A 21,389-nucleotide genomic window follows, 5' to 3' on the forward strand; every position below is an offset into this window, starting at 1 on the left:
ATGACTGAATTTAAAGGTGCCCTATAAATGTGTCTGATTGCCACACGTACTGCTGTTGCCACTGTACGGACAACAATAATTGAGTATATATGAAAAATGCTCTTTGAGCATATGGAGCATATGGTGTATGATAATAATTTTGCCCTACACCCAGAAACTTCAGACAATACTCCGCGTATGTGTAAAATTCATCGAAACGGTATGATATACATCATTGACATATATGATACATGGACAATGTTTTCTATACGTGGGACACGTTGACAACGTAGTTACGTATTTCGATTGTCAGATTTGAACATTCATGTGCTACGTATTGTAATGATGTACGTTGAATGTGAACAACTTACGGGTGGGACGGAAATTAAACGCACATCACGTATGTTTAACGTATATAGTGGATGTTGGTCTTAAACATTGAATATTTATTTATATTTCTTAACACGAAGAAGATCAACTACAAAATTGTTTTTTAGTAAATTAGAGAAATCTCGACAAAATAATTTCATTTTTTGTGAAATAATATCATATCATTTCATAATCATATCAGAAAGTTGTTTAAGTTGGAATTATCTGAAATTGATTATAAGCATTTTGATAATCCATAACTATCTTGCCATCAAGTCGACTTAAATTCAATTATGTTAAAAAACGACATATAATTATTTATGTGCGATACTTTATAACGTTCCATGCGTAACTTATACGCCACACACGTAAATGGCTTCTAAAGTACGCTTCAACAATAAGAAATGTCAACCAACACTACTGTACTGCAACATTAGAAAGATCGTTGGCTCATGATCCAGAGGTCCCCGGTTCAATTCTCAAAGAAGTCAATTTTTAATTTGAGATATTTGTTACCAATAGCTGCTAAAATACATAATAACTACTATTAGCTGCTAATATGGTGTCTACCGTAGATGAATTGAATAAAATTCATATTTTTAAATCTTTGTGGAAGAGAAATACGTCTCGCACGTATTATATTCGAGCCGGTTGTATAACTACCTTACCACACTTTTTAACAGGGGGCACGAATGATATACGCATAGCACGTAGGAAATTTCGCTCGGTGTAGACTCTGTAAATTTCCGAAAGCATAGTTTGAAAGAGGTGAAAAGGTTGTACCAAAACGTTCAACCATAACAACTAACTTTAACGCTGAACGTTTACTACATACTCCACAAAAGTCAATCAAAATACATGCCTTCCATTAGTTACGATGCATCTACCCACCACCAGTTTCGGCAGTTCGATACACAAACACAATATTTACTTTAATTATAGAATTGATTGAAAAGAGTTCTTTTCACTCAAAATTATGATTAATTGTTCTGTAAACTCAACCGCTGAATAAACAAAAATATCCTGAAATCAATTTATACCAAACCCGTAGTCCGCATAACCACGCATAATTATGATAAATGACATGCATATCATGTTCATTTATTTTCGGCTTGTACGTATCCTGCCATTCAATCAACTGCACAATAAATTTTGAAAATATTTTTTTTTCTTGAAGAAGAAGAAAAAAGTACAATTCAAACAATACGTGTCATATCCGTACCTGGTGGTGTTTTGTGTATGTAAAAATGTATTTAGAAAAGGCGACAAAGGTAATTCGGATTAGGCGATTTCCGCAGACCTTTTTTTATGCCTTCATTCAGGTAACAGTCACATATGAATACATAGAAAACTTCAATCGTTTTACCTCGAATGAAAATGAAAAATGAGACTACTTTTTATGTGCCTTTAGATATGATCCTTGTTATGAATGCTGGTATATGAATTGAAAATATTTTTTTTCCCTTACAAACAGATTCCACAAATATGCGCATACAACATACTCAAGGTAAAATAGCAGCAGAATTTGCAGACTTCTCCTTACAAATGGTAACGAACAATGGCAGAGGACTGGTGGTGTGAAATGTTTTCTCAAATCAATATGCAATATGCAATATGCATGTATAGTGTACCTTGTATAAAGTACAGCTTGAATATGGCATATACGCTGGTGTCATATTAGGACAGAAACTACATTCTTCTTTTTCTCTTTTATCAAGTATAAATTCCTTAAAGTATATTGTTATCTAAACACTACTCCATTTTAGAAATTATATGATTAGGTATTTCGGTTAAGTAGGTAAAGAAAGATGGTTTGAAATTTTAGAGCTTCGTTTGTAAAAAGTTGATATTTGAGCTAATAAAAAATGGAAAAAAAAACTAAAGCAAAAAAGGGCTAATGGATTGGATGGTTTGACGACAATGGAAAATGTTTTGGGAGGTGAACAGCTTATCATTTTCTATCGGTGTTCTCATATCTTAAGGTGTTTAGGGTATGTAAGAACAGATCCATAACTACAGGTTTAGACGAAGTTCACTAATGTAGTAACACTACCAATAATAAAAAAAAAAAGATTATTTGGTATAAGTTCCTAAGACTTGAACGCATAATGACTCTATTTATCTGTTGATGTCGACTTTCAGTTTATCTTTAAACAGAAGAAGCAGCGGATCTTATGATTACACTGGCGATACGCATGACGTTATTGGAAGGGCGACCTCTTAGAAACGGCAGTCGTATCTCAACAATATCTGCAAATATGTTACTTCATTTATGTAACATGATTGATACAAAATCTAGTACTTCAATATTATTATCATAAAGATGTCTATCTATATAAGATAACACTTGCCACAGCTCATTGCTTATTCTTGTGGCGTTTGCCAATAGCAAATGATTACAGCTGGAATATTGTTTATCTTTTTCATCAGGTGGCTTACTTGAGACGCAAAAAAGGTTTACAAAAATCATCTTTCTGTATAGATTTCTGATGATAAACTTTTGTAAAAGATGTATCAATATGAGACGAAATGGAGGTTGATAACACATTTCGTAAATTTCAGTTTAAGCAGAAGTTAGAAACAAAATTCTGTGTACTTGAGTTTGATCCTCATTCTTTACACGTCACTTTTCCGCACTAGTATTGTAAATATGTATTGAAAATCCAATGTACGTACTACTTTGATCGCCCTACTGGACATACATATAATGTCGACGGAGGACAAGGATACCCTATTCGGAAGTGACCCAACTACGACCCTGTATTAATACATTGCCCGTTTAATTGAATCAACAACAATAAATGAATTTATTTCAATTAATGCAAAATTCCAACAAATAAAATAATAATTAGCCTAGCACCTTCGCTGACGCGGTACACTCATTTCTAACAAGAATATTCCAGAAATGAAAAGTAATTAAAATTATTGATTGTTTTTACCTGACCATATGCCATTACAGGCAATGTGTTAAATTGAAACAAATTAATTATTTGTTTTTCAGCAATTTATTTAACTGGTGGAAACCTTTTTTTCATCATAATTATGCTCATTGCTCATCATTTTATTGCACCATTAAATTCTTGTAATTTACGCTTATAAAGTGGTTAAGATAAAAGCAAACATTAAATCGCATATTAAGAGGTGGTGCATAGTAGAACGGCGTGGAAACACTTATATATACCATCAGCAATATTGTCTACGTTTTTGCAGAAACATTAAAAATTATTACCCGACTTCAGCTAGAAGAATTTCGCAGAGAAAAAGATGTGAATCATCTATGAAGCACACTGAATGTTATAACCTAAGACCTTATACAATACCGCATTACGTTTGTTTTGTTTACTTAAACATGTTGAAAAGGAAATGTTTTTTTTTTTTAAATAACCGGCATCGTTTACACTGAGTTGCACCTATAGATTGTGAGCCTTTCCGACTTTTTTTCCTTAAATTTTCTAGCAACTGTAAGATGTAAAAGGTACTTAATCTGCGTGTTTTTTTCCCGACTACATTTTTTATCCCAATTAAACCGATTCGCTTTACGTGTTAATATTCATGTTTTTTAATGAACTCTAACTTATTTACAGCTTTCAATAATTTATGAATTTATGATCTTCATTTATGGCCACTTATTTTCGTTGTTTTTATGCGTTTCATATAGTTTTGAAGTCGAATTGTTACGATGATTATGCAATTGCACCACAAATATAATTAGCAATTTGGTGTCTTTAGCGTTAGAGATTGTGCAATAATTACGTCTACGATGCACATTATGAAGTTTGTCCAAATGAGGCACGACATGTGAAATAATGTGGGTGCGGGAGGAATGGGGAGCGAAAATCGGAAAAAATACATTCGGCCGTTGAAAAAATGTGTACGGCTTCAACGTTTACATAATTTAAACAAACGTACAGCGTCGACAAACATACAGACATGTTCGTATGTATGATTAATTTCGATTTGTAAAATACAAGCAATTTTTTCTCGCATTTCAGTTGGTTTAACAGAAATTACTTCAATGCAATAAACATTCCTCACTAAAACAATTAAAACATTGTTTCTATCATCGTTTTCTCATTGGTTTTTTTTCCTCCCATCAAATTGCTTCAAAAAATTCATCAAAAAGCAATTAAAGAAATCGCTGCGAAATTATTTTAATAGACAGAAAGGTTTTTCTTGTAATGATTATAAATTTCCAGACTGGGTTTTGTTTCGGGTTTTTGCTATCACATATAACTGGGAATCAAATAGATTCGAACTGTGTGATATTGCAGATTCGTATATATAAAAATTCCGTTTTGCAAAGTACGCCAGTTGGATTTACACATTATTTATAATCTTTCTCAGACGACAATCATATCATTATGACAGATATCGAATCTATTACTTTATTTTATCAACATATTTTCGTTTAGTCGATTCAAATAAAATCTCGTACTTCATTTGTTATAACATGTAGTCTGCTAAATAAGATATCCTTATCTCTTAAGCTAATCGTTTATTATTAGCATTTGTCGTCGATGATATGGTTGTCCATTGAACATACCGATACTGAAGGTGATTTCTGGTGGAATTAAACAGTACTGGTGTGTCCTTTAAAAATTCTAGTAACACTAAATTCAATAGAATTTAAAATCAACAAAAATACATTCCAAAAACAGAGGGTTTGACCAAAATTTATTGATCAATCAAATTCAAATGCTTCCTGCATTCAAAATTCGCTTGAAATGTGATTTTCTATTAAGTGAGTCTTCATTGCTGATTTACCACTGCAACGTGGGTGTTTATACACACGTTCTAATGAATTGATTTCCAAAATAATACAAAATTTGCATATTAACACATTGCTAGATATAAATATTTTGTTAGGTATTAGATCGATTAGATCACACCTATCGGATTGATAGATACAAGAAAGTGCAATGATCGAATAATTCAGCCGTTAAACTTAGAGTTCAAGGCTTCGTTGTGTGTGATATGGCTAACAACAAAACTGTATTATTACTCAAATAACAAGAAAATTTATTAACATTTTGTTTAAAATGGAATGTTTTCGATCTTTTATTGACATTCAAATTTGCTATTGTTGCAAAAGGCAACGTATGTGGTCTATGCTGACGCATTAATCTGATATCCGCGAGAATAGTTGAAAGATTTAGTTGCAAAATATCCATAAATAAACGATCCCAGCAATGTGAGCCCGAAAAAAAAGACAGCAACAAGACCAACAACGAAACGAAATTTATTGGCCGCACTCTCCCCAAAAAAAAATTCAGAAGTTTCAGTTTTGGAAACAATAAATAAAAGTTGTGCGGACAAATTATACAACTATATAACGCTATTTCGATGCCATCACAATCGCAATATTCTTTTTTTTTGTAATTTTCTTCCTTTACAAATTGACACGAGATTCTTTCGAGCAAATATCTGCATATTTTCAGTGTTTAAATGAAATTATAAATATATTCAACATGACACCATCAACGCCGCGAATATTATATTGAAAAGAAACGAGAGAATTAAAATAAATACCAGTTTCATTGATAAAACTTCTAAACTGAACGACATGCTGTTAATTTTGTATTTATGGATTGAAACAGGCAAGAGCAGAATTTCCATTATGTCCATCGCCTTTGGATGGTTTTGAGTATCGAATTCTTAAATTAGATTTTCTGATTTGAATAGAAAGGATTAAGTAAATACTTTCAAACCATCACCGACCGACATCATCAACATAAAAATCAAATATTAATTTTCAAGTCGTCATCTAATTTCCATGTTAGAACCAAGGTTACAAGTCTTGTACGTATGAAGGTCCAAATACCCAAATTATAATAAGTTCACTTCATAAATACAGACAATTTTCTGAATGAACTGAAAATTGTCTGTATTTAGAGTAGCAAAAATAACCTTTCACATGTTGGATTTACGATAGATAACATAACTTAACAAATGAAGGTATAGATTATTTTATGACACTTCGATATTTTACATTATAAGTATAGCTTTTCTAATGTTCAATCGTAATATTTCGATACATAACTAATGTAATTTTGAAGTTTTGGAAATTCTATTGTCTATTTATCCTTTACAACAATATTACCGATGTAACCAATCTATGAAAGCACTGTTAAAATTATTTGAAAACGGGTTCTTATGTCATTTCTATTAGCACGAATTTGTCATTAACGCCTTGCAAATGGCAATGGTGGATTGAAGTTTCGACCAATTCGACGCAAAACGTTTGTCTAAGAAAAAAATTGTTCTACGGTATGCCTCTAAAATGCACAGATTTTTTTATAAAATTAATTTTGTTTACAAAGTACGACCCAAAATCGACCCAATTTTGTCAGCCGCCTAAAATGTGCCGGAGGCCATTTCCAGTCTCGATGGAAATAAGTATGTGTAAGGTGTTCTGCAGCAAGAACTTCATTGGTATCGACAATTCTGATCGAAAGAATTTCTAAAAACAGTGTAAAATCAAAAATATGGGGCCGCCATTTTGTAATTTTCGTACGGGCGGCTGTACGTTTCGAAGTTTAGACGAACTTATAAAAAGATCGGTGCATTTTAGAGACATACCGTTGAACAATTTTTTGTTTTGAATAATGTTTCACGTCGATTAAAAATACCTTGTCAATAGATTCGTCATAATAGATATTTATGCTACTAGAACTGTACAACATCGATATGCAATTTGTAGGGCTTATTACAACACTGAATTTTTCTAGCTCCGCTAGGTGCTGAAAAAATCAACGTTACAACACTTGTTTGCAGCATTTGCAGCATTAAACTTGCGCGTGTGAGTTCACCTTTTACGTAGTTCAAGAGTGCGTTCTTTTTGCTCTGTGTGCCAGATTCCCTGATGCCCTCTCATGAGAGGTGAGTTTCTTTATATGAAATCGCTATGTCCTCCGACCCATACAAATTTTGACATTCGACCATAGCTTGTGTTGACGTACATTGACTGTTACTAGCTCTCTAGCTCAACGTCGAGTTTTCTTTTCAAATTTAGTCTGACCTCGTCTTTTACTTCATTAATTCTTAACATACATTTGCCTGAGCTCATCAATTATTTTGATCGTATTTGACTCTAACATATGACAGAAAGTGTCTATTGTAGTCTTATACTGAAGTCATCGATATAATATAGGGTAGATAAGCAAAGATACAAAGAACGTGTGTGCGGAAAGAATGTATGAATGTATGTGTAACCAGAGAAATGATAAGTTGGTACGCCTGTGGCGAGATAGACGGAACATGTGAATGACAGTTGGTTCCTATGGTAGAGAATGGAACCAATTTTGTATGCAATTCTCTCACATTCTCTCCCGTAGGGATAGGAGCCAACTGTCATTCACACAGTTGGCAGTTGGCTCATATAGGAAATAATGTGAGAGAATTGCATACATAATTGGTTGCCTTCGCCTTCGGCTCTGTCTGGAATTGAATACGATAAAAAGACTTTTAGTCCGTGGTTCATATCCGACGAAGAAAAAGTGCGACGAAGTATGAAAAATGTCCTAGGTATGAAAAATACTAAAGATGTGAAACGTGTCTAGTTAAACTTTCATTTCATTTATTTTTCAGAAAAATAAAACATAACAAGTGACCTGCGTAGCTCCAGTTTGTAAACAATTCTAAGGAGCTACTATAGTCTAGTTAAACTTTATTGGAACAAAACTGACCCCCATATGAAAATACCAAATTCCAAATTCCAATAATTGGTATATATGTTTCGGTCGTAATTCTTCAAACACTTGCTACTTAAGTCTTCCCAACAATATTATTTTTCGATCACTTAAAATGCATATGTCACAATAACATCATTCTCCGGATTATTTTACTTCTTTGGCACACACGACATGGACGTACCCATACCCATACTCATACATGGTATAATATAAGACATCATATCTGTTCGCTTATTTATGCATATTTTAAACGTATAAAAGTTCAATCTCTAAGGTGTTCAAAATTAATATTTGAATAAAAATACATAAAATGTCAATAAATTTCACACATTCTTATCGATATTTGTTCACATATGCAACAAGTTTTACATGGATATTATTATAAAACATTTTCATAATGACATGATACAAAGTGAATGAAAATAAGCAAAAATAACGATTATTTAGTTAGTTGGCAGGCTCCTCTTTTTCGTATCTTCTTTTTTTTGTAAGAATTAATGAACAAGCAATGAACAGGTAGGAATTCAATTGAATATGACCTTTTTGTCATTCAGTTTTTTTATGTATAATATGAAGGTATAATACATAGTGATGTTGATAACTTGTTTGCAACGGTATGTGAATATTCGTCCTGATGGGGATGGTGTGGGTAAGATTTTCTGTAGTTATTCTGTTGTCATTGATGATTGTGAATTGCTAGATTTTCTCGTAGGAAATCAGGTAATGGTAGATTGGCTATACCTATACGAGTGGAACAATCAAGGCTTTTACTAACACAATCCCTAGTTTATTCATTCAAAGTTCCTTGAGTACTCTAAAGTGTTCTTGAGCCTCTGACAAATTTAGTCAACTATAATGACCCGATGGTATTTAAAAAAAAAGTTTGCTTCTAAACTGCTCTTCTTTCGAACGAAAACTCATCTCAAGCAAACCGCAACAACACTGCAGGTCCAATCAAATGCAAAAAAAAAATCATCGTAAATAATTTCATTGATTTTCCGATTAAAAAATCGCATCTACAGAACCTAAATATCACACCGATATAACTGTACAGAATATTCCTTCTTATTTATGAGGTATTTGTGCAATCCGCAATCGAATATCAACCATATTAAATGCCAAACTAGTTTTGCTTATTTCTATCGGCTTTATTTAATTTGCTGAATAAAAATACTTTTCGATGTCTTGCTCTGCTTTTGCTATTATATTACCCGTCATGCATTATTGTGTTCATTAAGTTAAAAATTGTCGTTTTGTGAAGACACAATTTATGGAACCTGTAATTTGCGGAGATCATGGAATCAGGCTAGCAGATATGTGCGCCGGTCGGTCGTTTTTTCTTTCTTTCTAATGTTATTATTTGTCAAAAAATTAAAATCTTGCATACAATTTCTACATAACAATAAATGCCGTTGGACTATTCATTCATTATCTTATTGGTGCTCTTCCACATACCAGTATAGCCCTGCAAATAATTCTTCTTCATTTACCATTGATGTTTTTATATTGTTTCTTTCATTAGGTAGGCACTGTAAAATGTGTTCTGACGTTTGATTATGGTCATTACAAAATATGCATAGTGGGGATGTAACAACACATATCCTTGCGAGGTGTTTATATAGGAGGTCATGTCCAGTTTTTCTGCGAAAATTTGCCACATAAATTTTACGTTTGTCAGAATTGATTGATTTTGCTGTTATATTTTTCCGCAATTTGTTTTCGGAGATGGAATAGTGTTGACTTTGTATTTTTTCTTCGATTTTTTCCTTGATTGAGTGTTTGGCTGAAGCCATTTTTTTTAAATGTTCCATTTTATTTTCTTCGTTGTGAATTTTCTTGGTTTGTATGGGAAATCCAAATCATTATTCTGGTAAGTTTCTTGTTATTTATGGATAAATGATCATTTTGATTTTAATTGATTTTCGACTGGATGATAATTATTCCATAATGTGTTAGGTGTTCGGCAATTTCTTTCGTACATTTTCATTGCTGCTTCTTCATAGTAGAATTTTAACAGTTTAATATTTGCGAACATTTCCACAGCTTCAATAGGTGTTGATTTCGTTCCGCCAGTGATAATACGAAGTGGTTTGTTTTGTCCAATTGATTCTTTCTAATCGATTCACTTGAGCATATGAGCAGTTCGTGGCAAAATATTAATATTGGAAGAATGTACGATGTTCCCTGTTCCATAGGCAGTGTGAGTCTAATAAATTACTTTGTCCGAGATTCATACAACGATTTATGCAACAGAGACGTCCAAAGTTTGCAAATTTTGCACATTATGATGCTGAGTTGCACAAATGTCAATTCTAACTGAATTATTTCACTAATAATTCTTCTACACACACGGAATTTTGAAAACCGACAAATTTTCAGTTTCCGAGTTTTACTTGAGTTTCTTACTTCTCCATTTAAAACCAAATGCAAAATTTACGAAAAACCAGTAAACCACGAAACAGAAAATGTGTCGGTTTTCAAAATTCCGGAGTGTATAAAGGGTAAATCTGAGTAAACATTACTTTAATCTTCGGTAGATGGAGGAGCCGGCACACTGTTCTGAAACAGGCATCAAGACATTGGTCGTTAAGGTGCTAGTTTAAAATTAAGCGAATATATAGAGTTTTGATCAAACTTATATCTACTGATTCTATTCTAATTAGACTTGAAGAATATGAGAAAAGAATCGTAAGTCTGTCAGTTCTGCCATTGTGTAATATTACAGTGAAACAAGCTAAAACGAACACTCAGAAAGTTAGGCTCGGTCGCTCGGAATGAAATGATTTGATCTATATGTATCTGTATGTGTGTGTGATCAACACAGTAATAGTTTAGATTTAGATTTTCATGTTTTCTATTGGTTTGACATACTGTTGTATGAGACGGGCGAGATATAGGAAATAATCAAATTTTTATCTTTATTCTGTTCGAGATTTCGCGAGATTGACGCACTTCCATTTAATACATTTAATCCATTTAATTAAAAAGAATTCTTTAGTTTTTCCGAAATATTTAGACCACCCATCTAAAAAATTAGTAAACTAAATACGAAAATAAGATCTGCATGATTCCCAGTGCGTTTAAGTTTTCATGAGATGTTTTTAAAATTTCTAGGAATTTTGGAATTTTGGAATTAATGGTATTAAATTCATTTAATCCTTTTTACACCAAAAACCTTAAAAGTGGAATTTTACGCTTTTAAAATTTTTACTATGTGTTGAAGTACGTGGTCCGATCAAAATCAAGTCTATTCAAGACTTTTAAAATATTTGTAAGATGACAATTTTTTTCCAATTATTCCATCGAGTTTTCGAGGTTGTTAAGACCCCTCTTCTTATATTCTATGAACTACTATTCTACAGAATTCTAAACTTGATAGTTCAACTCAATGTTGTTGATTACTTGTTAACCTGTCTAGGCATCAAGCATTTCACCAGCATCATTACCAAATCTGTTACTTCTGATCAAACTATTTTTCATACAATCTTTTACTTCGTTACTTTCACCATTTGTTTTGCTATAAAAGACCGAAATAGCCTAAATTCATCGCTTTTTTTATGTCGTCGTTGTCGATAACCGATGATCATCATTGTAATGGCATGCATACCTTGGAATGGTTGGAATGGTCATGTTTATGTTGAAAGTGCTGAAGGGTGACATCGATGCTGCATACTTACTGAGGCAGGCTGGAGTGGACGTTTCGAGTCGAACGAGTGACCGTCGGTCTCAGTTTTTTCAAATACCACATCACAGAACGAATTATGGAAAATATGAACCTGTTAACTATATGTGCATTGTTTTTAATTCAGTTTGGTCATTCTAACGATGTGATAAAAAAACACTTGTTGAGTCTTAAAGTATGACGGTGCCTTCTTTTGGTTGTTTCGAATTTGTTATTTTTTTTTGGTCTACATGACCCTGATGTTTAAATTTTTTATTTATTGTATTTGCACATACACTAAGACTATTGATATTCTGTACTACCTTAGGAGTTTTCTCTGCTGGTCAATAAATTCAAATTCAAAATTCAAATTCGATATTTTTTTTATTAATTTTTTGTTATCTCGAAATTGTAGCTTTTTCAATAACTCTACAGAATAAACACCTGGAATCTGGAATTAAAATTCACAGAAAACTCCATTTTTCCTGTAATTTTATAGAGACAGACTCTTACCGTCGATATAAAGGGTATACATTCCACTAAATTGTTCAGGTTCTAGCTTGTCATAACGTTTTCAATTAGCTGATATGGTAACCTCTACACTTGTATCGTTATGTATCGTTAGTCCTATTTCGTCAGCGTCAGAATTTTTGATTAGTTTTCTGATAAAATTGCTGTAACAGATTCTTGTTATGTCATAATTGTAATCATCACGTTGACAAAATCATTAACAGATTAGAACATACCTTAACCATGACCAAGACCAATATACGTATACAACCTTAATGGGTTCAGATTTTATTATTTCGTATTGCAACCACGAAAACTTGTTTGTTCTTCGGTTTGCAATTATTTTATTGTTACAATTTTTCCCCCTTCATCTTCAACATGCTTAACGTTCCGTGATTGTCGATCAACCAATATGACATGAGACGTCAAACGGGTTCTTTGTTTCCATCATTATGTCTATTTACTATGGACCATTGCATTTGATGTATTTATGAATTGACTACATCCTAGTGCATCCGTCACAATTTTAGATATACATTTTCAATAACAGAAAAAAAAGACAGGTTCTCTCATTACATCATGCTCATGTGTAACGAACAGTTTTAATTCCACCTGTTTAAACAATTGATCGGAGAAGATAACTTCTTATTCATCGTCGGCGATTTGTTCTTGTGGATTTAATGCTTATGAAACATTCAATAAAAGACATGTAATCGAGAGAGAAGAGTTGCATGGTGCAGCAAATGTAAGATTTGTTTGTAAACACAATATGCAACACATTATACGTTATATAGACAGTATACATGCATATACTACATTAAGAGCCTTAAACAAAGAAGACAATTTATTTAAACGAGACAAATGAATCGTGGCGTTGTGTATATAAAATATAAATAAGTAAATAAATATACAATACAACAAAATCTACATATAATGTATATATAAAATACAAATATTGCGTCCCGATACGACGAGTAAATATATCACTTTACTTACAAATTTGTCGAAACAAATTTCTTTATTTATTTTAATGTTTTATTTGTTTTGCATTTCGTATTTGTTTTTTCTTCTCTTTTTATTATTTTAGTTCTTTTCTTACATTTTTTTTCGTACAAAATATTTTTTTTTCGTTCTTTTGTTTGTACACTCGCTGGCATTATTTCGAATCTTAGTCAATTTAAATACAATGAGTGGGTAAACTTTAACAATATTACTTTTCACACATCGGTTTTTTATTTAACATTCCAACAAAAGACAATTGGAGCGATGAGAACTAAGACAATGATTAAATATATCGTATTTTATTGTAAGGACGGTCAAGGAATTTTCTGGATCATGAAGGGTATTCAGGGTATTCTATGTGTCGACGTATACTAGAGTATATGAGTAAATATGGTGTACTTTGTCAACTGTATTTAAATTTTGAATTTACAGATTTTGGTCAAACAATATATTTGTGTGTAGCGCATGATCTCCGATAAAATAATTAGTTTGTCAATAGAAACAATATCTGCTGAGTAATAAGACTTTGGAAACGTGAGGCGAGCAATATCTAAAAGTAACTTAATCCGAAGTTTTATCGTTCGACAGATATTGGTCCAATCGCAAAACTACTTTTTTTTATCAGAGTCCTGATATCGTACGCTACACACTCTTTACTCTCCAGTATAATCAAAAACCGTATCTGTGATAATCGATTTGTTTACATAAGTCTGAGTCTTATTAGACCATAAGTTTCGATGTGATTTAATCGAAACTAATAAGAAAGCAGAAAAAAGCAAAATAACATCCGAGATATCCTGAAAAGAAACAAGAAATTTTGCTTCTTTCATTCATGATCAACACTGATCTTTACGTATTTACAACAATGTAAATGTCGTATGCTCACATAAAACATGCACTCAGGGCATTTGTTAAATTCCTGAAAATTACTAAGTCCTAATAGTAACTAAATTTAACAACAGTCCGCAATATGTAGCCTCAGAACTAAAAGTAAGTAAAAATAGATATTTATGCTACTAGTAACTAGAGCTAAACGGTAACTTGATTTGCGATGGAGTAAATGGTTCGAGCGCCTTGTTTACTACATCGAGTTTCAAGGAATTTTAGGGAACTTAATTCTTAATTTCCTTAACGTAGGCCCAGCTTCACATTGTTTGATCAGGTAAAGCACAGTACATACGAGCTTCCCACCTACAAAATTACATACTGCACTGCATCCTCCACAGCTTGGAACAAGCTCGGCAAGCCTCGACTTCTTCGTGACAAGTGTGTAATATATAATAACAAAGCCACATTGCGATTATAATAGTTATTTTCCCAATGCATGTTATAAGGCTTTTTTTAGCGAAGAACCAGCCGAACGAGAGTTCTGGAATCGAATTTACTAAAAAAAACATTAACATAAGTCCTACGTTTTTCCTAAAGGACGTTGGATTTTTCAGCACGAATTAGGAAAAAGCTTTGTATCAACTTTTAAAAAAATGGGAGCTTCTCTTTTTACGTCTAAAAGATGCCTTTTATCCGTTAGTCCGAATCAGTTTCTTTCTATTATTAAAGCATGTATCAAGAAGCTAGAAGGAACAGATTATGACCTTGATTAGAGGTGTGCGCCGCCGAGTTTTTAGCCGGCGGCGCGGCTTAGCCGAGTTAATGAAGACGCCGCCGCTGATACAAAAATTTCAGCCAGCCGCCGACCGCCGCCGATGCTTTTCGTTGGCTTGAAAAATTTGAATATTAAATTTCATTAAATGTTAGAATTATCAGCTGCACAGTCGATTAACAGATTTTAATTATTTAAAAAGCTATCACTCCCAAGACATTTCTGATTTTCTTAATAAGAGACTGCTTTTTACGTATACCTATCGGAGGTTTCATACTATGAAATTCATAGAGTACCTATGCTTTGTTCCGAAAGGGCTCTCACTTATAGAGCTTCTGAGCGATGGTCTTCCTAAAAACAATTGTTGACTATGGAAGGCAGAGGGATTCTTTTGAAAAACAAGCTACCGAAATCGGACGCATTTTCTAGTGGAATTTTGTATATATGTACCTAGAAAGGACTTCGACCCTAGAAACCAAAACCACTTTCAAAAAAATTCTTTGAAGCTTGTGTGGCTAGCGGGAGGTCATAAAAAAACCGAAAACTTGCACTTTTCTCACAAAATTTTCTCCAGTTACACGAGCCGTACAGGGTCGTGCGGGGTGTCATTAGAAACCTCGAGAAACTTCTGTAAGAACAGTGTAAGTTCTCAGTCTTTTTCGTTTGAAAACTTCAACTACACATATTTCAGTGTGGATGAATTTTAAACCCAATAAGTCTCGATTCGGCCCAATAGTACATGTTCGTGTAGCGTACTGGAGAAATTTTTGTAAGAAAAGTTTATCTAGGGACCAAGAACTATCGATCCATATAACTGCGATAAAAATACTTCCGATTTCGGCACACGGACTTTCAGAAAAATCACTCTCAATGCGTTTTTGCAAATGAGAATGTGAGTCTTTATAAGTAACTGATGGGAGGATATTCAGGTTCGACGAAAAAACAGAAAATGCAAAATTACATAATTCACTCGTAGTCAGTAATGAATAAAAAAAAGAAAATTTAAATTTTCTATAAAATGGATCGGCGCGCTGCGGCTGAGCCGAGCCGCCGATAAAAACCTGTTATGGCTGGCCGCCGCCGGAACCACTACACTCGACTAGCCGCCGCCGAGAATTTTCGCTCGGCGCACACCTCTAACCTTGATGCAATTGTAAACGTACTGTTCGTTTTGGTACTTTGCGTCGCTCACACGGCGTGGGATAATTTGGCACACGGTACTAAAACAACGCACTTTTCAACTACGTAAAAGGAGAACTCGCACACGATTTTTCGATACCAAATTTTTGTAAAAGGAGTTATTAAGTCGATGACATGGCTAAAAAGCATTTGCAGCAATAAACTTGTGTGTGCGAAGTCAGATTATACGTAGTTTAAAAGTGCGTTCTTTTGGCACCGTGTGCCAGATTCCCCGATACCGCTCACACATCACGATTAATTCTAATGATTACGAATATGTTACACAGGTTAGCGTGTGCGTTAGCTGTTAGCAGAACTTAGAATCTTCCACGGACAGCTTTGTCATTTGTGACCAACAAGGATATTATAGGTAAATGTACATATGAGAATGAGCTAACTGATTTTGTTTGAATCGGTTAAAAATTCTTTAATCAAACGAAGTAATAGATTCGATAATTATTAGTATATTACTTCCGAGGTTCCAAGTTGTGTATTTGATAAGTGGGGTGTTACAGCCCGACCCGAAGGGGAGGGCTGTATTCCCCACTTGTCAAATAACAACTTGGAACCTCGTAAGTACAATGCTTTACGTGATTAGGCAATGTAAATGAAAATGAAACATGCCGTAACACGTAAAGTTATATTATAATTAGAATAGTTTTATCAAATTTATTACTTTATCACACATTTGAACTTTAATATTGCACAGAACGTTATTGTTGTAAAAGCGCTTATGTACTCCCTAAAAAGGGGTCAAGTGAAGTCAAGAACAAACAGGATTTTTCAGTTCTGATGGCGATCACAGACCCATTATTTCTGATTAAGCATCAAAACAGCGAATTCAGTGTGATCAATTTTAATAGTGGGTGTGTCAACCAGAAATTTCTTTATAGTACGAAATTGATACCAGAGAGAAAATCGCTATATTGTGGGTAACATTTAACAGAAAGAAACCTGTGTCTGTCGCAACAAAGTATATTAAACACTTCTTCCTTTGTGCGTTTTTTTTCGCTCGTTTCCATAAACTGTAACGTAAACGTATATTTATTGTTACCACTGTTGTATAATTCAAATGACCAAAGAAAACAAAAAGAATAAAAAACAAAATTAACAAAACCACATTAACATAATCAATGATGCTAATACAATAAACATTTATTATTATTCAATTACAGCGTGGTGTGGCGCGTTCTTGGGTAATATGCTACAGTAAAACAAAATCGAAAAAAAAACCAACACACAACCAACTCATCAATTATTATAAGAGTTTGAAATGGAACGTTTAAAAGAACATAAACTTTATTTAATAAAGATATCATCTGCCAAATTTTTTTTATCTTTAGTTTGAGTTCAGTGTGGTAAAAGGAGTTATAATTACAAAAAAAAATGAAACAAATTTGTTACAAAAAAAATTACTAAACAGCAAAAGGGAAAAACAACAAACGCCTTTTTAGGCGGGGCCACAATGTCGTTCGATAATTCAAAACAATAATTAAGAGGCGCGGAATGAAGTCGATTAACATCCACAGATTTAATCATTTTAGAGATGATTTTTTTTTCATCTCCTTTTTTGCGCTACAATATAACCTTCTTGTTTTATAGCATTGTAAAACATCAACCATACAATTCCAGAACATCGCTGAGAATGTAACATACTCATTCGTATGACCGGTAAAATATCTGCTTTTGATATTGAGACCGTGTAATGTTTGTTAATACTTCGAACACAGATCTGTGGAGAAGCGAAAGATATTGTTGTTGGTTATACACAGCTTATACAACACACAACATCCATCCGATTCTTAGTACATCTTCTATGATATTGCCGCACATTTCGTTTATGATGTTGTGTTCCAAGTTCGCAGAATAACAATCAGGTTCAATTGAAATTGCTGCGTATAACAATGTTGTATACATGGAACATAATCGATTTAAATGTATTCGTTTGAGGAACTAAATAAATAATGAAAATGAATTGCTACATTTCAATAGAAAGAGACTGTTGGTTACTTGATATAACTTCCGAATGGAAATTATTGCGTGTATTAAAATTGCAATTTAAGCTTTTATTCAGAGTCTAGAGTGGAACGTAGTTTTGAGATCATGATTGTGAGAAATTATTTGAAATTTCTTTTAAAACAATAATTGAAGGTAAGGGTAAATGTTCATTCGAGCATTTTGGGATTTTATTTGGAATATGAAGTCCAGCATGTAAAATGTTTGATAACTTGATGAAACGATGAGAAAACACATTCTATAGTGTTCTAAAACACACGAAAATTGGACTTTCCATCTTTTATAGGACTTTTTTAACCGAAATTTATTTAGTTAAAATGCCATCATGTAAATTAGATTGAAAAACGAAAATTAAACAGCATCGAGCCCGGGTCTTCTACATAATTCATACTGAATCGATAGTATTCTCACCACAACATTTCGTCTCTTAGTCTAATCCAACAATTTCGTTTTCGATATATGGTCTTTTAATTAACAACGAGTGGTAAGATCTATTTTTCTTCACACTTAACTTTTCACAGACGGCAAGTATTTCATAATGTTATTCGGTCTACTACTCCTTTGGATCGAACAAGTTTAACAGCTCCACACCGGGTCTTCCGCTGAATATACAGCTGCGATAACCCTTTTCGACCACGAAGCACTTCTTCACTACAAATCTAATTTTGAAACGTTGTTACACAGCATTCCTCTTCGTTGACATTCTGTCCTCCTGTTAACACACTTGTTTAATGTATCAACCAAAAGTGCAACTCATCACCTTCTTCACCTTAAATCTAGCATCAACCAGAACTTTTAACGATTATCCTTTGTACACGGTTCTTCGCTTTGATGGTTTTTCGTAGTTGAGGATTCTATCGAAGCAAGGACTAGGACACTGATGATTCAAAAAGGGAGGGCTTTTGATTTTTCCAAAAAAGCACGATGTCTGAGCTTTCGTGGGTGGAAAATTGTTGAAATTGTTGGCCCGTTGCATTTTTGGTTGAAATGTTCCAAATAGTCTTGGAAAAAGGTTTTTCAACCAGTTCAAAATAATCTACATGAATTTTCTGCATCAAATACCCTAAATACCGGAGATTTTATGTTAAAATTAGAAGATCCTAAATAATAGATTTAGCAATTCGATTGCGACTGTCGTTTGTAAAAGGAAGTCCTCATTAGGTTTTGTTGTTGTCCCTTCTTCGCTGACGAATTTTTTATATTTAATTTATTTATTACAACTCCTAACTAATGCAGGCAACCAAACCATCACCAAGTTTTTTTTTAAATGTAGAAGATCTAAAAAATAGACAGTCTTCATATTGTTTCCGTTACCATAAAGGTAGGTACAGATAAGAGATTTTTCACTAAGCACTCAAAATAAATTATGAAATGACTGTTACGTTTCATAAATGAAATCATTCCATGAATTTCTCAGTTTGAACTAAACAAACAAATAAAAAAATAATCATTCTTGACAAAATGTATCCCTACACACAATTTCATATTTGATTAAAGGCAAAGTTTTTTGGTTGTTGTTATTTTAACTTTCTCGTTTCTCACACGAAAAACGTCCAACTTATATCAATATGATGTGTGTGTGTTTGAAAACATCAGTGTTGACTTAATGGTGCCTCTTAAATTGTTTCTATGAGATGCATGCTCGTTAATATTTATTTAATATTTAAAATGTAGATTATAGGTGACGGGAATTATAACAATGATCATATCCACATACATAATAATTTTTCGAGCGTTCCACGAGTTTCATGTGGCCCATGTTTGAAAAACGAAAAATAATGGCGTTTGTGTTTATTTTAATTTTTTTCTTCTTATACTTTTGAAAGAATAACAATAACAGTACAATTAACATATTCGTTTTAAAAACATGTCAGAGAAATTTTGATTTGGACATTTGGGTGAAGGGTTTTTTTTTGAATGGCATATGATGCTAATGGTATGCGCGACCTGAATTTTTAAGCAAATGTTTTTGATAGAAATTCATTTCATGAGTGCGATACGGAGGCGATTTGTTTAGACTTCAGAGACAAATACCGAATCCTATACAGAATATGTAATACACAACCGTTGAAAATGAGATGGTTCTGTTTGGGCGGGTGGTAACGTCCAAAGCAGAGTTTTTTTCGCTAAAAAAATTTCCAAAGTTTTTTTCCGAATTTCGAAAATTCGTCAAAGTTCATGACCATTCACTCATTTACGAAAAATGACTTTTTCACACTATTAACCAAAATGTTTATTATTGCCAAATATAAATATGTTTGCAAGGGAATTTATTTATTTAAAAACTTTCAAATTGTTTTACTTAAATCAACTTATTCAATTTTTATTGAACACAACTAATTTGTTACTTATCGGACGTTATCACTCACAACATTAATTCAACTATATATACAAACAGCGTGTGTATCGTCACCCTAAGTTTAAATCTACTACCTCTTTTGTATAAAGTCTTCATTGGGGTTGACAAAAAATTCTTTGCTTCATAAATTTTAACCAAGGTAGCAATAGTGTGGAGGTAATGCGCATTCATATGAACATAAGTTCTATATTTTTACAGATTTCATTTTTCATTTTTTGTTTTTAAGGAAGGGATGAGATAGAGTGTTATGATGAAAGAGAAAGAAATATTATGACAAGTACCCCAAGACAACTTATAATAGACTGGTCTTCGGTCCTCTCGCTCTCAACGTAACATATTGAAAGAGAAAACAATATTTTGACAAGTACTCCAAGGCAAATTATAATTAACTAGTTTCAGGTTCTCTTGCTCTGATCATAACAGTCTATGGCGTTTGTATCGAACTTTCGTGCCTCTGCAGACTCAGTACATCTAATTCGGTTATATATGACAGTACCTTAAACACTATATTTACCATGGTTTTAACATACATTTTGCTTTATAGAGCACTAGGTGGAGCTCTTCATCTCTCATTCATGTAACAGTTTGAACCAAGTTTATGAACACGGTCAGTCATTGGAATGGAAATTGTATATCTTTTGTTTTCATACAGTACATAATGTCGTGGCCGTGTGAAAGGACACAATACAAAATTAATTTTAAAAAGTCCCGCTGTGAACATCCCTCTTAATGTCGTGTTATTGATTTCTCTTTTGTTTGGTGAGGTTTCAAAATATATTGTTACACCAAAGATTTTCGTTTATGTGTTGAGATTGGATTGTGGTCGATTTACTTTCCATTTTTATAGATCGAAAGTGTGATCGTACCTTAAATTTAATGCTTGAATAATTTTGATTTCCGATTCGATGTCCTCGCTTTCAGTACAGAGTAAAGTGTAAGTGCATTTATGTATAGTTCACACTGAATCGATAGTATTCTCACCACAACATTTCGTCTCAAATTCTTTCTACCCTCTCTGTCTTT

At 33.1% G+C, this 21,389-nt stretch overlaps 1 long non-coding RNA gene across 1 annotated transcript; it reads right to left on the bottom strand.

Moving 5' to 3' along the window:
- Positions 1 to 937: 937 nt before the first annotated feature.
- LOC119080630 lies at positions 938 to 11,002 on the bottom strand. The gene is made up of 3 exons (XR_005088359.1): positions 10,992 to 11,002; positions 5,415 to 5,425; positions 938 to 1,084 (listed from the first exon to the last, which is right to left on the bottom strand). It is a non-coding gene; the product is annotated as an uncharacterized LOC119080630 (long non-coding RNA).
- Positions 11,003 to 21,389: the final 10,387 nt, after the last annotated feature.

This window comes from Bradysia coprophila, unplaced genomic scaffold (genome assembly GCF_014529535.1).
Source record: "Bradysia coprophila strain Holo2 unplaced genomic scaffold, BU_Bcop_v1 contig_350, whole genome shotgun sequence".
In the NCBI taxonomy this organism is placed as follows: Eukaryota; Metazoa; Arthropoda; class Insecta; order Diptera; family Sciaridae; genus Bradysia; species Bradysia coprophila.